General features: G+C 39.8%; 1 long non-coding RNA gene across 1 annotated transcript; it reads right to left on the reverse strand.

The window, feature by feature from the left end:
- Positions 1-5,786: 5,786 nt before the first annotated feature.
- Positions 5,787-19,540, reverse strand: LOC116783843. The gene is made up of 3 exons (XR_004355867.1): positions 18,055-19,540; positions 12,085-12,243; positions 5,787-5,972 (listed from the first exon to the last, which is right to left on the reverse strand). It is a non-coding gene; the product is annotated as an uncharacterized LOC116783843 (long non-coding RNA).
- Between the last annotated feature and the right edge of the window lie 53 nt (positions 19,541-19,593).

The raw sequence follows: 19,593 nt of genomic DNA on the forward strand, positions 1-19,593 counted from the left end.
AGTTCCAGGAAGTTCTGTGGGGATCCTGACCCCTGAATGATGTACAAATTCACTTTGTTAGGAGCAATGTTTTTCCAAGAAAAGGACACACTGCAAATTTGAACTGCAAATTAATGAGGAATCTAACAAAAAAAAAAAAAGCATAGATGTGCTGGTTCTGGCTAGGACAGAGTTAATTATCTTCGCAGTAGCTGGCACAGGCCTACGTTTTGGATTTATGCTGGAAACGCTTTTGATCACAAAGGGATGTTTTAGTTTCTGCTGAGCAGTGCTTACACAGCATTGAGGCCTTTTCTGTTTCTTATCCCACCCCCCCCAATGAGGAAGCTTGAGGTGTACAAGAAGTTTGGAGGGGACACAGCTGGGACAGCTGGTCCCAACTGACCACAGGGATATTCCATACTATAGGACAACATGCTCAGCATGTAAAGTTGGGGGAAGAAGGAGAAAGGGGGGGATTCTTGGAGTGATGGTGTTTGTCTTCCCAAGTCACTGTTAAATGTGACGGAGCCCTGCTCGCCTGGAGATGGCTGAACACCTGCCTACTTGTGGGAGGTGGGGAATGAATTCCTTGTTTTGCTTTGCATACATGTGTGCCTTTTGCTTCACCTGTTAAACTGTCTTTATCTCAACCCATGAGTTTTCTCACTTTTACCCTTCCCATTGTCTCCCCCGTTCCACTGTGGGGGAGTCAGTAAGTGGCTGTGTGGGGCTGAGTTGCTGGCTAGAGTTAATCCATGACAAAAGGAATTAAAAAAAACCCAATAACCCACTCCGCCTTCTTCTTACAGAGAACTATTAAAAGAATGAAAGCTGCATTACACACTGTAAATTAGTTTTATAAATCAGTCCAATAGTGAAACTTGAGAAAATAAATTAACCACTTACAGGCCATCATCACGCAGTATTTTTTAGAACTCATAGTAGAAAATAGAGACTCTGCATCCCATCTTTTGAAGGCCAGTACAACAACTCCAAGCCAGAAGTGGAGTGTGCATCTGCAGTTGTGATTACTTACTGTGTCACCTTCATTCTAGTTGAACGTGAGGACTGAAACCTTCCTCCGGCAACAGCTGACAGATCCACTGGGTAATGGCAGATGATGGAAGCAGCATAGCCATTCCTTCCCCACTTCACTGTGCAAGATACCATGATTTCTACCCCATGCTTCCATCACCAAGCCTGTGTGATGGATACTCAGAGATGGAAGAGCCCTGAAGCAGGTCTTGAGGCCCTTGTGGAAGAGAAATTCTGTGCTACATGGGCAGATATGGGTTTTGTGGATCTACTTTGAACAACAGGTGTCAAGTTATTGGTTAGTAAAATTACAACTGACTAAAGTCAGATGACAGCCAGAAAGGTCATAGTCTACAACGCTGCTTGGATTCTTCATAATTTTATTTTGCAAGCAACAGACAATAAAATATCTTCAAAAGTTTTAAACATGTGACAACACCTGTTTAAATAATCTGTATTTTGGAAGATTGCTCTACCCCTTTTTCTATTGTCCATCCTCATCTTTCCCATCCCTGATTCAAAAATCATGAATTCATCCCCCAGATCATGATATCAGATCAAAGATTCTTCATGTTTATTGTGTCTTTTAATGACTTTTAAGTATCCTTTCACTTCTTAAGCCTGTGTACATTTACATTTTCATCTTTTCTCCAGAAGCACAAGGCCAGAGACACATTTTTCCTCAAATAAATACTGAGAATTTCATGCAAGTCACTTGACCTTTTGAGCTGCTACATTAATAACTATGATAAATACAGAGTCAAATGCAGTCCCACTCGACCTTGCACATTGCTCCACCATGAAGCAAGAAACTGCTGCTGAAAAGCCACGAGGCAAGGGACAGAACTGGAACCTGGACTCAGAATGCTGCTGCCATGCTCCCAGTAACTTCCCTAATGCATGTTAATGTGAACTAATAAATAATTAGTCAAATTTTCAATGCAGCTTATATTTATCTTTCATATAGAACTTCTGACTTCCTTTTTTCCACTGTAGAAATTAGAAGTTCACACTTAAAGAAAGGGAGTTCATTTATATCAAAATACAAACTGTTCCACAGTGGTAATTAGTGGTGTTTGGAAAATGGTCTAACCTGGAATGATCCCAGATCAAAACTGCAGAGCTAATATGCCTGTCCTTAAGGGTCTTTAAACTATGTTACTTTGTAAGGTGAAGATAAAACAAACATCACCAGACAGGTTTTCCCTCTAAATAGAAGGGGCAAACATCATTACTTTATTTTGCAAGCAATAGACAATAAAATATCTTCTCAAGTTTTAAACATTCTCACTCTTGTGAATATTTGTAATTAAAAACAAAGGAAAGAAAGAATATGTGGTCTGGGAAAAATGAAAATAAGCCTTCATCTCAGTAATAAACCATTTAAAATATTTTGTGTCAAATTATGTTTTTTTCATCCCTAGCACACAGCGTAGATGCAATAAACAAAAAAACCCTACTAAGACAGACAGCTAATCACAATAACATTGTGAGGCTCAGGGATTTAATTTAAGGTGCTCCTTGGGCTCACCTGGAATGTGCCACTTAATTACCTTCGTAATTGCAGGTATACATACTAAAAGATATCACCTGCTATACAACTTTTAAAGAAATGGTCAGACTGGTCAAACTTAGCTCTCCTATTACAGTGTCCCCAGGGATGTGGCTAAGCATCTGGAGATGATGCTGGACACTGTGTTTGTATGCTTTCTGATAATGGAGATAATTGTGTCCCTGGGTTATTCTCATGTAACAGTATAAAGTTACAAACTTTTCAGTGGCACCTGTGTTGCTCTTCATCAAAAGGAGGGGGTGGAGGTGTACAGCCAAAGCCTAGTGTCTGCTTAAATTTTCCTCCACATTTAGGAAGGTGAGCGATATTGTAATTTATAGGCAGTTGTTATCTCTGAGATAGTATTGATGTGAGGGTAATATGGCCTTGTATAAAGGAGAATTCACATGTAATTAAAAAATTACCTGTTTTTCAAAAGTTCTAGGTCCTTAGATTTACCACTGGACAGTATATACTGAAAGCTGGAGGGGGTTGCTCTATCCCTTGCTTTTTTTTTCTGTATTTGAAGTATAGAAATCTCCTGCAAACATTTTTCCTTTAAATTTCTTATGATTTTACCTGGTGTCCAACAGTTTAAGGGTTGCAGTTAATGGGGCTATACCTGGCTGGCGACCAGTCACCAGTAGTGCTCCTCCAGTTTCAATTCTAGGGCCAGTACTGTTCAATATATTTATAATGTAATATATATTTTCTTACCCCAAAACTTTTTCTGTCCTGAAGTGGACAAGTAGATTCAGCCTTTTCAGATACTCTACAGTTTCATAGAAACAATATCTCCCATAACCTAGATTTGTTATCTCTGCCATTTTTCTGCAGTTGGCCAGGCTTTTTCTGTTGTTGACAGGTTCTGTGAAATTCTATGGAATTGTACAGTATCTGGAAAGGCTAAATCTGCCTGTCCACTTTAGGACAGCAACATTTGTTGTAAGAAAGATGTATGTTGATACTTTTAGTACGGTTTAAAACCTTTTTGTCTTCCATTATATTTTATTCCTGTTGTTTGAGGCTAAATAGGATTTTAGTTGAAGTGGGTTTACCAGTCATCACACATCGCTAAGTGGCAGTTTCCCAAAGAGATTGCCAAACCAGTTGCCTCTGTGGCTCAGTTTCTATACTGGTAAACTACTCAGAGGCAGGGCATTTAGTTTGGGTTTTAGCTTTCCACTATTCATATTGTTAAATTGTTTGACTGATACCTGACATGGCTTTGGCTCAGACCCCAGCACTGAGGATTTCCCACAGGATTTCCCACAGGAAGGATTTCCACTGGGCACCTTGGCAGGTTCTTACTGCAAGAAGCACAAAATGCAGCCATGCAGCACAGAGACATCCATGGGCAGATATTATGAAGCTAATCACCCACAGTAATTTTTTTGGTGAGTTTTACTTGTTTTTACCCAAAATTCTTGGGGTGAAATTGCGACTCGACTGATCTGAAAGACTTACCAGGGATTTTAGTGAGACCAGGATTCAGCTGGTGGACCTGGAGGCATTTCAACTCATAGTTGCAACATACTCCATGCTTCTCATGTCTGCATGGAGCCTAAGTGTCTGTGCAGTGTGAAAGTTCTGCAGTCTGTGATATTGGGCATCTGCCCTGGAGCACAGAGATTTGAGTAAAGATGACCAGGCCTCAGAAACAACAAAAAATGTTCCTTCCATTCCTCCTATCTTTCCACGTTTCAAAGGAATTTATGGTATTTTTCATTTCCTACCCCCAGAGGAGTATGGCCTGCTGAGCAATAATTCCATATTGGTAACTCATCCTAGCAATTTCCAGTAGCAGCATTTCTTGTGTAGTCATATCTATACCGAAGTAAAGAATTATCTAAATCCACCATATTTTAAATAATTTCAATTATGATGCTGTCAGTTTTTATAATGGATGGTAGCACAGAAAAACAATAGTCCATCAGTGTACCAGTGTAAAAAATTAGTTGTGATAGGGTGAAAAATTGAGCATTTTTCCCTATGATTTAAGGCATTCGAGACAAGGTTTTTCATATGAAAAGTAAAATTTCACCCATAAATCAGTAAAAGCAGCTTTTAGACATGTGCTCTATACTTCCATTAATAACACTTTTTTAGATTGGTTGAGTCTCTTTCTGTTTTGTAATTAACTTATCAAGGAGTAATGGCCTAATTTTAAAAAGCTGACTGGATGACAGAAATACTATTTGTTCTAAATTGAAAATATTTCAGCATCTGCCGAGATTAGATTTCTTTAAATTACCCTTTAAAAACATTGATTTCTAATACCGTATTTCCTTTTCTCAATAAAATAGAAATATATGTTCAGAGGAAGCTGTTCTTAAGGAGGCATTGCTGAGAAACAAAGCCATTCCAGTAATATTAATCCCTTTCCAATGAGCTGCCAAAAATAAAGTCTCCATTTAATGCTACAAGTTTGGTAGGTAGTCATTTTTTATTATCCACCAGACTGAGAATCTGAAATTAAATGTTTAGCAATATTTGTATAAATCAAGAAGCCCCCAGCTCTATACTTTGACATAACTAGGACACTCTAACATAATAACTTTCTTAAGATTAATTCTCCTCCAAATTAGTGCCTGATAAAAACATATGGCATGGTGTTTACCAGGAGAAAGAGCTCTGGTCTCATACATAAGCTTGTTGCATTCATGGCATAAGACCAATGCCACCTGAATGATGCCAAATAATCCCCTTTGGATATTTCATAGCTGTTAATCAAAGCAATATCGAGATAGATGTAACATCTAAAATATCCTTTACCTGTGCTAACCTCAAATTTTGTGGTTGATATTAGAACCCTCAACAAAGTCATTTACTCTGTTTGGAAAGTAGAATTTAAAAAGTCTGTACTTGGCCAGACCAAAAGTCTTCATAGCTCGGTTCCCTTTTCCCCACAGTGGCCAATTGTAGGTGCTTATGAAAAGCTCATTAGACATACAGATTGATTCTTTCCAGGGCATATCCTGTAACTCCCAATAATTCCAAGCTGGAGATTTCTTTCTAGACCACTGCATAATAGTCTTCAATAGGCTTGTCTCTAAAATTACTCTGATTCCTTTTTTAACCCATTCCCATTTTTATTACCATAACACTATGTGTATTCTACATTCAGTTCTCCATTATGGGAAAAATTACTTCCTTGTGTTTTGAATCTGCCAAACAAAAATTTTACAGACTTCCATTCAGTTCTCTTATTGTGAGAAGCTGTACGTGACTGTTCCCTATCTGCCCTAACACCACTCACCATTTTATAGATTTCTTCCATAGTATCCTCTCACATACCCTTTCTCCAAATAGAAACATCTTGATCTGTTTACTTTTCATTTACTATCTCCTCAGATGGAAAGGTTTCACAACTTTGATCATTCCTCTTGCTCCTCCTTGTAACCTAGAAAATACAAGATAGAGAAAAGTAGAGTGCTATACCAGTGTTTTCCTGTGTAATCTCAGTTTCCTTCCTTGTGGTTTACCTTTGAACTGTGACTATTTTAATCAAACTGGTCAAAATGATTCCATGGCCTCTTTCTTGAATGGTAGTGATGTTCAGAAAACATTAGCCTGTAAGGAAAATTTAGGATTTGTTTAAGTTAACCTAATTTTGCTAGCTTTTTTTCTCATTCAGCAATTTGTAGTGTCCTTCTGCAATACTTTACAGCTGGCTTTTGATTTTAGTATCCCAAAGAACTTAGTGTCATCAGTAAGCCTCATCACTGTATCATAGTCTTCACCTTTTCAGCACCACTTAGTAATAAAAGACCAATAATAGTGAAATTGTAACAAATCTTTGTTATGAAAACAGTTGTATTTTTATCCACTGCTGCACAGCTTTTAAACAGTTACTAAACCACAGATTTTGTCTCTTCCTTCATCAGAAACTTAATTTTTTATGAGCCTTTACTGAGGGGCCTGGTCAAAAGTGTTTTGAAAACCAAACTGGATCCCTCTCAGCTCCTTGTTTGCTTTCATACACTCATCATAAAGGACTCTAATAGATTTTTGAAGTATAACTTCTGTCTCATAAAGCTATATTGACTCTTCTTATTCTAGCCACTTACTGCAATGCTAGTTCCAGTTTTGGTTACAGTTTTAGTTTATTTTCTTGGTACAGAAATCAGCCATACTGGCTTATGTTTACCAAAAATATCCCAAAGCCTCCATCTTCAATTCTTCTGTTACCCAAGCCAATTCAAGTGGCACACCACAAAAAGCAACACAGCAATTTCATATTTCAGCTATGCTGGAATTCAAGAATAGATACTGTCAAGTCCTGGCAATTTCCACAATTCAATTCTATCAATCTGTTCTAAGAGGTTTTTTTAGTGAGAGATTTTAACAAGCTATCTGCATTTCTGCTAAAGATACAGACAACCTTATGTCCTGCCCCTGCCCCCTTGCTGTGTGTTGGTACTGGCTTTCATGAGGCTATATAGTCAAGGAAGGGACCTGCCTAAGCAGAAAACAAACACTATCCTCTCTCCAAATCAGCTGGTTTTGCCAAATAGGGTGCCTGATCTGTCTGTGTGTAACTGTAGGACCACTTCTGCTGTTGGCAGGTGTGGGGCATAGGGGAAGGATACAGCAAAACGGACTGAGGCCAGCCTAGGCTAATTGTGAAACTGCATCCTGATACTTGAGCCTGAGGCAGTTTGCTATCATTATCATTTTACTCATTTATGTGCATGAGGGATTTCCATAAAAACCCACGCCAGTGTAAGATTTAATGATACTGTTGAGAAAGGAGATGGAGTTACAATCTCTGAGAGTGTAGGAAGCCTCTCTCACCAGCAACATGACATATAGAGAATGGCTTTTTCTGCCATCATGGGTACAAAAGAAATACATTTATTGAAGAGCTGAGACAAGTGCGAACTCTGCCCATTCAACTACCAGTTCTAGCAAGATCAGATGAGACATTTTGAGTGGGACTTTTTTTTCTCAGCATCTTCCTGAAATCCAGAATGAGAACTGAAATTCACCTTAGCAGAGTTTTCAGGGGTTGTGTGGATACAGAGAATAGGCATTCAAACAAAAGTCTCGTTCTACTTTGTAAATGTTTCTGTGATTTCAATTATGAAAAGAAACACTACTCTTCCCACCTACCTACAAAGGGGTTCTGCATTAGGACTATCTGTAAATATTGGTTCATCTCTCATTTCTTCTTCTTATAGGTGTATATATATATATATCTTTCCTTTAAATCACATTTGCAAACATTTATACTTCTAAATTATATAAATAGAAGTGTGAGTGATGCTTGCAGAGAGGGAACACTTTTGAGTATACTAACAAAACTTCTTTGATGGACAATAATGAGAGTACACAAGAATATAAGGGGTTTTCATTGGCAAAACAAGCCCATACGCATTGTGAGCTGTAGCATACCTCAGCCAGATGGAGTGTTGTAGATCATCTTAAATGTGCAGTAACACGCAATAAGGTTTTAATGGAGCCTCAGATTCCTCTACACACTGAGCTCTTCTCATTTTTTAGGGTTGTCGATATAAGGCCCTGATGCAGCTCAGCTGCCTACAGTTGGGCTGTGTCCTTTGGACTGGCAGGATACTAGAAAGTCATAGTTCAGTAGAAAGAAGGTTCATGAGAAAGCTCATCAGATCTACTGCTAGTAATGTTCTTAATTTGGGAAAGCACTAAATGGAGTGGGACTTGGTCAGAAGTAAATATTTAATTTCTGTATCCTGCTTTGTTATTCCCACAGTACATCCAGAGTAGTTTTTGTCCCTAGTGCAAGAAGAATGGTGTTCCTGAGCTGAGGGAATAAAGGACAAACATTGCTCAAATTCCACATTCCTATCAGGTCTAGGGATGAAAATTCCCATACTCTGCTTTCTCCGTTTTGTTAATGCTTTTTCATCTTCAAATATATAGTTACATTTCTTAAATTGTGAAAATACATTCAACAGTTATGATTCAAAAACATTTTGCATTTTTTGGGAGGGGGAGGGCCAACTTGGACTTTTGTAGTGGTACAGACAGATGGTGTCCTTTAAGAATCTGGTGAGATTATACAGCTTAGAAAATCTATTACTTTAAGTATCTAAAAGAATACACAGTTGCTGAGGTTTTGAAACTGCTCTGTCCTAATATCACAGCATTCTTGCAGTGAAGGTTGATCCAGTCTATAATCTTGTAGTGTGGGTCCATATAAACACTAAAAGTGTAGAATATTGGTTTTACAAACAAGAAGAAGGATTCCATGGCAATTTTAGCAATGGAGAAACAATTTTGTAGATAGAATCCCAAACCACTGACATTTTACATTTCCTCTCAGGAATATTGCACTAAAATCTCCTAAAGTAATGCCTAAAACCACATGGTATTTTTAAATGAATACATGAATAAAATGAAAAAAATCTGTATTTCTGTAACACCTAGGAATTCCAGTCTTGAATGATAAGCCAATCATAATAGAAATTACTCTAAATACAAAGCAATATGACAATGTTCTTGATCACAGAGATTTTGCAATTTAATTATTAGGAAAAAGAGAGGTAGATGCAGAGAGGTGTGGCTACTATAGTGAGTGTAAATCCCAGAATCTCTGCAACTAAACTCTGGCCATGACAAGCCTATCCTGACAGATAGTTTTGGAGAGTGACTGAAAGAAGGATAACATTTAAAATGGCCTGCCTTGCATGTTAGTAAAGACAATTCAGACTTCAAGACTAGTGAGGAAGAAAGAATTCTGAAGCATGAGTTGAAACTCAGATAGACAAAGTATTATGGGAGAATTATCTGAGCAAAGATAGGAACCAGCTTTCTTGGAAACTAGGAGAGAGAAAAAAGAGCTTCTCCAACGCCTGAAACCAATCTTTCATTAATAAAGCTATGGGATGAGACAAGTCCAGATAAGTTTCAATTTTTCAAGAAGACTGAACTGTTTTAGGGATAACTGAGGGGAAGAACCATCCAGTTTTACACGCTGCATGGATATTAGGACCCTGAGAAGACCAAAAGTAATACATGAATGAAGAGCTGGTTAGTCATCTAAGTCAGGATAACTTGCAAGAAACACATACAGCTGTGGCTTATTTATGCTAGGAGACAGAGGAAATTATCAATGAGGTGGATAGGTCAACTGGCCAAGATTTTAGTTTGGATAGAAAACAGATCTGGAATGAAGAGAAAAATGTCTTATTCCATCCATGTACATTCAGTTAGGAACTAAATGTTGCTCATCTAAACTAGATGCAAAGCTGCATAAATGTAGCCTCTATATACACCTAAAGGTGTTGAGACAAAAGAGGCTAGTGTGCCTATCAGGTCTCTTTCCACTGAGCTATGATCCTGATGTATTCAATAGCCACGCCTGCCTGACCAGCACTGCACTAGGAACCAGACTTAAAAAGGAAAGAGTAGAAACTGGGAGAGGAGCTTGGAGAGAGTGTGCAGGAATTACCTACCATTAATTAGTCCCAGTTTAGAAACCTACAAGGCAGTCTTGAACTGACACGAGAGACTTCAGCATCTTGTGGTTTAGGTCAGGACGGGCTAAATGCAAACATTAGTTATTATGCTATAATTGGATATGTGGGAAGGAGTGTGGCTATTCATCACCTCTGTTAAAGGGTGATTAATAATGCAAAGGACACTACAAAGTTACAGAAGAGTGGCTATCTCTACTTCCCCTTTCCTTGCTGACAGGACCACTGGTTGTCAGTAATCAGGAGTAGTAATGTTAATCGCGCTGGTTCCAGCTACACAAGCTTCGTCCCAGATGTCTCTGAAGGTAGGGCTCTGCTACTGCCCTTCAGATTGAGGTAGATGAGTTTAATGAGGTAGAGAGCACCATTCAGTTTGGCTGATCTTTACTGGTTGGTGGTCTATTCTAAAGTGTTGCTTGATGATGGGTATAACATGGGCAAGTATTCTTGTATTAGGTTAGTTCTGGTACTTCTACCAATCATGTTTTCTTAATAACACTTGCTGATTTTGCTTTATCTGACAAAAGATACGTCTCTGACAACTACATAGGAAGATAATGAAGATTGAACTGTGAGCTTCTGACATCAGTGTGACTACTTGAATGACATCAGCTCACTAGAGGCAGCTGAAGACTGTAAGGGACTTTGCCTATGACGTGGGAGACAGAACCTGCTGTTCTGGCCTAAATAATCCTCACCCACCTTCTGCCCCCTCTTTGTTCTGTAACAGAAGACACACCAACATTGTTTTCTTTTCAGCAGAGAATAATTAGAGGCCACAATAAAGCCACAAGGAGGGTTTTTTCTAGGTAGAATCGACTTGATAGAGGAAGACAGCTATAAAGTGGGAAGGAGAGAGTAGTGGACTTTGGACAAAAGTTGCAAACTCCCAAGAACATGAGGATTCACTCCTGGGGAGGAAGAGATGGGAACAGGTTGAGAGGAGGTAAAGAAACTGAGTACAGCCTCCCCCACCTTGCCAGGTCTGCTACAGATCCATGACACCCTGCTGACTTCTCCCAGACTCCCTCCCCATCCCTACATGCATTTCCCTTACCATTCCCAGGAATCTGCTCCACTGCCACAAAAGCTGAAAAATGGCAACTGCTGCCAAGGAGCTTTAAGCTGTAAATTCCTAACAGCATTCCAGCCTGGCGCCTTGCCCTAGGCAAATAGGTCTGAAGAGCTTTAACCCAAGCTCACTCCCAAACAAGAAACACTATTGTTTGACAGCTGTAAACCAAGCGTACTACGGCTCTCCTCTCCTCTCCTTTACTATGCTTCATCCTCTCCTGCTGGCCACATACCAGATTATGAGGGACCTCAGGCATCAGCATCTACAGATCCTAGCAGCTGAACTGCCTTTATTGCTTGTCTCTACATTGCAGTACAGCTTGCACATTACTTCTAGAAATACCACAGATAAAAGAATTAGATAAACAGATCTGCCATGCTAAGCAAAGAACACTGATACACTCCTCAGCTTCCCACAGGTCCTCCCATCCCTAGGTAACATCTTAAACTATACCCTAATGGTACACCTCTGTTCCAACTTTACACTCTGTGCTTGTTCACTTCTGCTTCTCTCTGTTGCTTTCTGCTCTTCTCCTCCCCTATGAATCCTCTGGCATCTTCCAGCAGTTGCTGTGTCCATTCCAGTGCTGTATGCCAGTCAGGTTCCCTTCTCCAGAGCCCTTCAAATAACCTCAAAATTGCCAGGAAACAGCACTATGTAGTCATAACAAGCAGAAGATAGATGGTAAGATGCTACCAAGTGCTCCATACTGGGTTGTTTGGCAATCACACAAAGCCAGAGACTCTGCCACAGCTCAGTCCCTTCAGCATTTGAATTCTGCCTGATCAAGAGCATGTGACACAAGTTTATACGTGATACTGCAGCTAGTATGAAGCATCTCACAGGATTTTCCAGCAACACGCTTCTCCACATACCCAACCAGCTTGTTTTGCTGTATATATATTTTTCCCATCCACACTTACAACCTGTTTATCTCTCTCCAACATCCTATCATAGGTGATTTACTGATAAATTAAATTTACCTAAATTAATCTGAAGACCAAGACGCACCCTCAGCTCTCTGCAGCAGATCACAACTTCTTCTTGGTTCTTATTTTTTAAGGATCTCATACAGCGTTGCACCCCTTTTTCTGAGCAGCAGCTGACTTGCCACTTGATTAACAGTCCTTGTTTTGCTTACACTGAAAAACATCACATAAGATTCAGGAAAGTTATTAAGTGGGACCCGGGTCTTTTTTACTGTCTCCTGCAGCCTAGATTGTCACGTTCTTTAATGACATCTTTATAAATCCTGTCTACTTTGGTGCTGTATGTAACCTACCAGGTATTGAATGCAACATACAAAAGCAAGATACCAAAGCACTTGTGATACCAGTCTGCCCATAATGACCTGTTTTCTCTTTGTTTTCCTTTTTTGATGTGGGTATTTGGATAACTTAGAAATTAAAATTAGATCCTGTTCTAAGTGACCATTCTTATCCAACAGAATGGAAAGGGTACTCCTTATCCTTTCTACTACTGCGTGCTTTGCTGCCTCATGAGCAAATCTCCTTTATCTGTTATAAATCCCAGTAGGTGTATTCATTATGGACTAGGGATTGTGCAAATGAGTTATGATTCCCTTGGAAAAACAAAAATAAAACAGGACACCAGTCAAACACATGGACACAGCTCTTAGATAAGCAATGCTGGATTCACTCCAGGGGCTTCTGCTCTGTGTTAGGACAAGTTAACCCAGTAGCTGCTTGGTGTTCTGTATTGCTCAGGACAAGAAGCTGTGAGTGCTCCTTCTTGCCAGTGTTGCCTCGTGAGTGGTTGATGACTCCATTTTGGTCCTTAAACTTGATATGTACTTCTCCTGTATGCTAAATTTTATGAATTGAAAAGCACTGTGTGACTTACAACTCCTAACAGAATAATTATTCAAAGGATGCAAGAGAAGCTGAGGTAGAGAGTATGTGTACCAGAGCAAAGATGTACATTTTTTATCTTTGAAATTAAAGACCTAAGGAAATAGCATTAGAGATATCTTTCTCTGTCTATTCAGGAGTCAGGCACGATTTCAGTTCTTGTGTTAAAATAATCTCTTTCCTTACTACAAACCACGAATTCCAGAGAAATTGGAGGAACATAGCATTTTAAGTGGTTATAGAAAGTAAAACAGTCCCATGCAAGCATGGCAGAGAGTATAAATCAACTCTGAAAACCATGGAAGAGGATGTGTCATGATTCCACTCTCATCCAGTGAGATCTGTCATCTAATAAGTGAGAATTGTTGTCTGAGGGTGCTGAAAGTCTGATTTCCTCAGTAAGTCCTTCTCTATCCTGTAATTAGCCAGCCATTAGGAAGGAGGTGGACAACAACGGTCTCTGCTGTTTTGCATTCTTAGCTGGAAATAGCCCTGTACTGAGCTCAGTAAGCTTTCATGTATGCTAAAGATACAGCTGTCCTTATGAAGCCATTCCACATAGGATTAAAGCAGTGTCACAAAAATGGTAGGTGTCTGCATATGCTCAGATGATGAAGAGGTGATGAGTGGTTTACATAGATTTGCTTTTTTGGAGCACGGTGCTTAACCCCCACCTAGATCATTCTCTAGGCCCAATACATACACATGCATACTTATAGGATCTAAGCTTTATCACAGGTATTTTAGGCAAGAATTTATATCAAATGTCATGCTGGTATTTACTGTAAGAGTCACCTCTGGACTTAAATTTTATGCCAGCTGTTGAATAGTTTTTTTTCTGGATTGTGAGGAGAAAAAGGCAACACTGAAAAGTGACAGGTAACTTTTAAAAACAAAAATAATCCACAAACTGGGCAATTCAGTGGACAAGCTTCCCCCTCCGTTATAGAGGATTGTAAAAGGACATTCCTCTTAAGTTCCCTGCCCTTTATGGACAATTATACAGAGATTAATATTACATAGTGACATGGTATCACATCACACTATACTTCATCCCAAACCTAAGAGTAGTTGCCCAAACAAGCCAATATTTAAAAAATAGACTTTGTCTTATATGTAAAGATGTTTCCTGAAAGAATAAAGTAAAATTTCACACTGCCTTAGGAACATTGTACATAGGAAATACTCCATAAAATTTCTCCTTATGCTATTTTGAACACATTCTTACAGCCTTCTTTGGTGTCCTCTGCCTTTTGATATGTGCTCCCAAGCTACTAACAAAGTATCAAGATACTAGTCATTCAGCTTTATCACAACAGGAAAGCTACAGTTCAACAGCATTTTAGAAATACCAATAAATAACATGAAAAAAACCCCTCTAAATCTCAGTGATGGTAAATAAACCCTCCAGTCTTCATAAACAGATTGGTCTGTTCTATTCTGCACCCTTCATTTCAGCACACACAAGTTCCCCATACTTGAATTGCAAATGAGTGGCATAAATGTTAAAAAAATGTTTCTGCGTGTTATTTTCATTGGCATCAGTCTCGGCACTGTTTTGGAGATGGAAGAGTTTTTGCAAGCCACAGCAGGGCTGCAAGGAAACACATATTTCCCCAGTTGGATTGCCAGAATGGAGAATTAGTTTTATTCAAGCCTTTCATTTTTTCCCTGCAATCCTTGTTGGCCTAACTAGGGATCTGGCCCTTAACAGACCACCAAGTACCACTACAACCATCCTCTTTATACTCCCTGATGGTCACCAGCATCCTCCATGTTCGTCTCCAGCAAGCTGGAAGAGACTTTTCTAAAGGCTGCACAGGATGCTTGTTGCAAGTGCTAACCAGGAAACACTGTGGAAGAAACTGATGTGGGCAAAATATACACCTGAGCCCCAGTGCATTCAGAGACAGTATGTGCAGGTAATGGCTTTCTGTATAAAACAGCTTAGAAAACAAACTGGGTTGGCCACCTAAGCAGGGCTGCGAAATTAAGAAGATGACTGCTTAGACATCTGAACTAATGGTGCTACACCAGAGGAGAAAAGTCAGAAGTTAGCTTATGCTCTTTGAGAACTTTTATGTGTTGTAGGCACATAAAATCAACATTTGCCTGTATTCTGTAATGTAGGGAAATTTCTTCAGGCTGAAAGACTGCTGCAGCCCAAGACTGCATCTTTTGGCATACTAAAGCCTCCCACTGACTGTGGGAGGGCTATTAGGTCCAACACATGAATATTGAAGCATTTTTTTTTCTTCAGGAATTGCACTGCCAATTGAGGTGCTAAGGATACAAAACCATCTCAGAATTCAAAGTTTGTCTTGAAAACAGGACAAAACAACTTCCTAGGAAAACACATGTGACAGCTACCATGCTGTGTTGCTTTCTGAGGCCTACTGGTATAGCCTAAAAACCCTGACATGTACAAAAATACCCATAATAGAGCCAAGGCCACACTTCTGACACAACCTACTGTTCAAAGAGCATAAAAAACACAGATCTGATCATCAAAACGAATTAAAAGGTGATCTTATCCTTCATTCCATGAAAAAAAATTATTTGTAACTCCATTTCTGTGAAGAAAAGGTTAAATCTGAACAGCTTCTTGTGCCAAATTCTTAATTTTAAACACAATTAGTGTCCATTGGTATCTAAGACTAATTCACGCAACAGCAGCTGCAGCAATGATTTATTTTTTTTTCTGCCTAAGAAAAAAATACACTGAAATGTGGAATAAGGCTATGTCAAAGGTAAAATAAACCATAGTAGCCAGTGCCTGCCAAGAAAATAAGATCCAGCCCTGCAATCCTTCATACTGTTGAACCCCTCAGTCTCTGGTTTTCACATTTTCAGCTTGTACAGATTTCTTTCTTTGTGATCTCAAATGTCTGCTGGGACTGGGAATAGAAGAAAAGTTATGGTTAAACCCTTCTGTCCAACCCCATTCTTTGAATAATCAGAAGTAAAAGAAGTAAACTAATAAGTCCCTCTTCCAGCAGTCAGAGTATTACAAAATAAGTTGCAGTTAATCTATAGCAACAGAACCGTCCATTTCTTCCAGGCAGATGAAATATAAAATATGCAGTAATGCTCAAAGCACTTACTAATTATTTAACAGAGGGATTTTCCACATAAAACACATTTAAAAATTGAAAAGCTTCACTAGTCTTGACCAGAACATTTAAAAGAAAAATTTTATCAGTGATATTTTAAATCAGAGGACTGCAGTAACCCCCTCTTGTAGCCTGAATTCAGCTGAATTCTACACAGTGTTATAGACCATTTTGCAAAATGACAGTATTACATGTCACTAGTATGAAGCAGGAATGATTTTTCAAGATTGGCCAGGATGAAGCAGAGTTGAGACTAGGAAGAGATTTCCAGAGGAGTTCTGCCTTGTCTGAGCTTCAGTTATTCACATGCCTCCTAGTTTTTCTGCACCTCAGTTTATCCAGCTTTAACTGCAATCTTTGTAGACCCTGTAAAACTCTGAAGCTGAGCTGCTGCAATACACCATGATTTCCAGTGAGTATCATTTACAGTAATATTTTATTGCTCATCATCCAACATCCTCTTTCCTTAAACATCCTAAAATTTGGGGTTTGTTCTTTTTTTCCTGTTTCAATGGAGCTGCACCCAGCTGACCCTATCTTTCTCTTCAGAGCTGACGTCACCACTTCAGCACCATCCATCCATCTTCCTCTGCAGTGTATGCTCCTTTCCCAGGGCTGCAGATTTCACCTGCCATTAATTTTGTTCATTCAGCACAGTTGTTTATAAGAAAAAAAAAAAAAGACTTTGAGGAAATATTGGCATAACTACTAGCCTTGTTTCTCCAGACCTTTCTTAAGCAGATGTGTAGGACAAAGTGAGGAGGGGTCAGGAATTGCTGTCTCCCAGGGTCATATGAAGAGAATTAGAAAAAACTACTGATGATCAAAAATTGAACAGATTACAAGTTTGGTTAACCTTAAATAAATAAAAAGAAAAATTAAAAAAAAAAGAAGACTGGAGTTGCACATGCCGATAGTCTTCAAAAGCATAAATTCTGTGGTGAAAAGGAAGGGAACAACCTGTTCTCTAAATGGGTAGGGCAAGAAGTAATGGAGTTAAACTACACATAAGGAGTTTCTAATTGGAGGCAGTGGAAGACTGTCCTAACATAAGGAAAGCAGAGCACTCAAAGGGATGCCTGGGAAGGTTATAAAATTTCATCCCTTATTTGCATAATTTGGATATTTACCAGGAAAGAGATGGGGAGATTGGATCCTGCTTTATGGTAGTGAAATTGTGGGATGGACCATATGAACTCTTCACATTCCTTTCTGTTCCAGTCAGTTTATGCCATAACTGTGAAGTCCAAAAAGATCCATTCATCTTCCATTTAGATATATGAATACCCCCTCCCCTTCCAACAAGCAAAGTTTATACTGCTGCAAGGCAAGGGCTTCATCCAGCCCAGCAGTTCCTGCCCCCAAAACACTGAAATTCATTTTACAAAGTGAACCATATTCCATCTTGCCAAGTGGGGTGAATGACTCCCCCTTCCCTTTTTTTCCCCTCCAAATGCAACAGCCCACATTAGGGAAAAAATTCTTCTGAAGTCAAATACGATCATTAGTTCCAAACATTTGAGCAAGATACGGAGCAGGACCACCATGAACACCTCTGCCCAGCTTTCCATCTCTCACTAATGCTGATCTGATATCTCAGAGAAGGCAACACTTCCCCAAGTCGCCCTGGAAGTAACGGAGCTAGGGACCATGGGGAAAAAGTTCAATTAAAACAACAGAAAATATTATTCCTGAGCCTTGCTGGTAACTCACAGAAAATCTGGATTGTGGCACTGACAGACAAATACAATACATAAGCAACACACTGAGTGTAGTGAGTTAATCTTTATTCCAAGCAGCTTCCCAAACAGGGAAAACAAGGAAATGCAAAGGGGACTGAAAAGGCACATGGAGTCAGTTCCTGAAAGGGGTTCTCGCCTTCTTCCATGTGACTCTCAGTGGAAGAACATCCTTAAAAGAAAATCAGATTCATCTTGAGGACCCCAAGTTATGACATGCCATCCCTTACCCTCACAGGAGCCACCTCCATGATGAGCCTTCCCCTGCTTTCCCCTACCGCTGTTGCCATATCCTGCCACAGCAAAGAAACATGGTTTCAATGACAGCTTCTTCACATCTAACAGTAAGGGCTTTTCATCCTTCTTTGGGGGTACCACCTCCCTCCTTCCTCCAGCTTTAATTGTCAAGTCCTGGGTCAAACCTGGCTTCTCATACCAACTGTGACTCTGAATTTATGAAGCTTCATCATGAAACAACATAGGCTGTGTGCTCCCGCTTTCCTGTTTGGGAAGCTGTTGAGATCTTCAGTCCTCTACATGTCAGAAGCCTTTTTGCTCCTGACCTCCTGTCCCAATTTCCTCATGATAAATCTTCTCTGGCACCAACAATGTTCAGCTCAGTGACCTCCTGTGTATTCAGCTTACCACATCACAGAATTGATTTTAGGGAATCACTTCCACATGTCACCACACCATATGCCCTTCTGCACCCACAGAGCTGAACACACATCTTAAGACAACCAAAATGCATGTAGTTATATAGGCTAAAAAAAAAAAAAATCTATGGTCATGGCACACATCCATCTGCAGAGAACTGAGAAAATCTTGCAGTCTCTTACCTGCAAGATTATGGGTCTTCCCATCATGAGTGACATACCTTTGTGTAAAGGAAGATGCCTGCATTTTGGTCACATGATGGATCAGTTTGGGTCACATGATAGGGAAAGAACTGTGCAACCATCAGGGTACTGGGTGTTAGACTGCAGGCAGGATGATTACATGCCTCAGGTCAAACAACTCAACAATCCCAATTTTCAGCCATTATTAGGCTACCAGATGAGCTCCAGACAGGTCTACAGCATATTGAAGCACAGCACAATTTACATTTTCTGCCAAGACAAAACAGAGCATTTTGATCTTGGCGGCTGCTTCTTCTTCTGTTGTAACCTAGCACCATTTCAGCTCCATCTGTGATTGCTGTGCTGGGAAGACAATAGAAAACAGAACATTTGTGATGAGTAGCATCTTTCAGGTTTTAGTATCTAAAAGCCTTCCCTGAGACCCACAGAACAGGACCTGCCATGACCAGAATCAGAAATGGAAGAAGAAAATCAGCCAGGCGGCTATAGCTACTGTTGGTCTGCTTCATGGCCCAAACATGCACCTTTAAACCACTTTGGGATTTCCCACCTGTGGCAGTCCTTCAGGATCAAATCCTGAGGCAACCTCAGGCAACCCTGGGACATCAAGGGGCAAGTTGTGTGCCTTCAAAGTATGAAATTCACAGAAGCAATTAGGTTGGAAAACACCTCTGAGGTCCTTGAGTCCAACCTATGACCTAACATCACCCTGTCAACCAGACCATGGCACTAAGTGCCACGTTCAGCCTTTCCACCAGGGGTGGTGACTTCACCACCTCCCTGGGTAGTCCATTCCAGTGTCCAATCACCCTTTATGTGAAGAAGTTCTTCCTGTTGTCCAACCTGAACCTCCCCTGCTGCAGCTTAAGACTGTCCTCTTGTCCTGTCACTAGTTGCCCGGGAGAAGAG

Source organism: Chiroxiphia lanceolata, chromosome 3, assembly GCF_009829145.1.
Source record: "Chiroxiphia lanceolata isolate bChiLan1 chromosome 3, bChiLan1.pri, whole genome shotgun sequence".
NCBI lineage: Eukaryota > Metazoa > Chordata > Aves > Passeriformes > Pipridae > Chiroxiphia > Chiroxiphia lanceolata.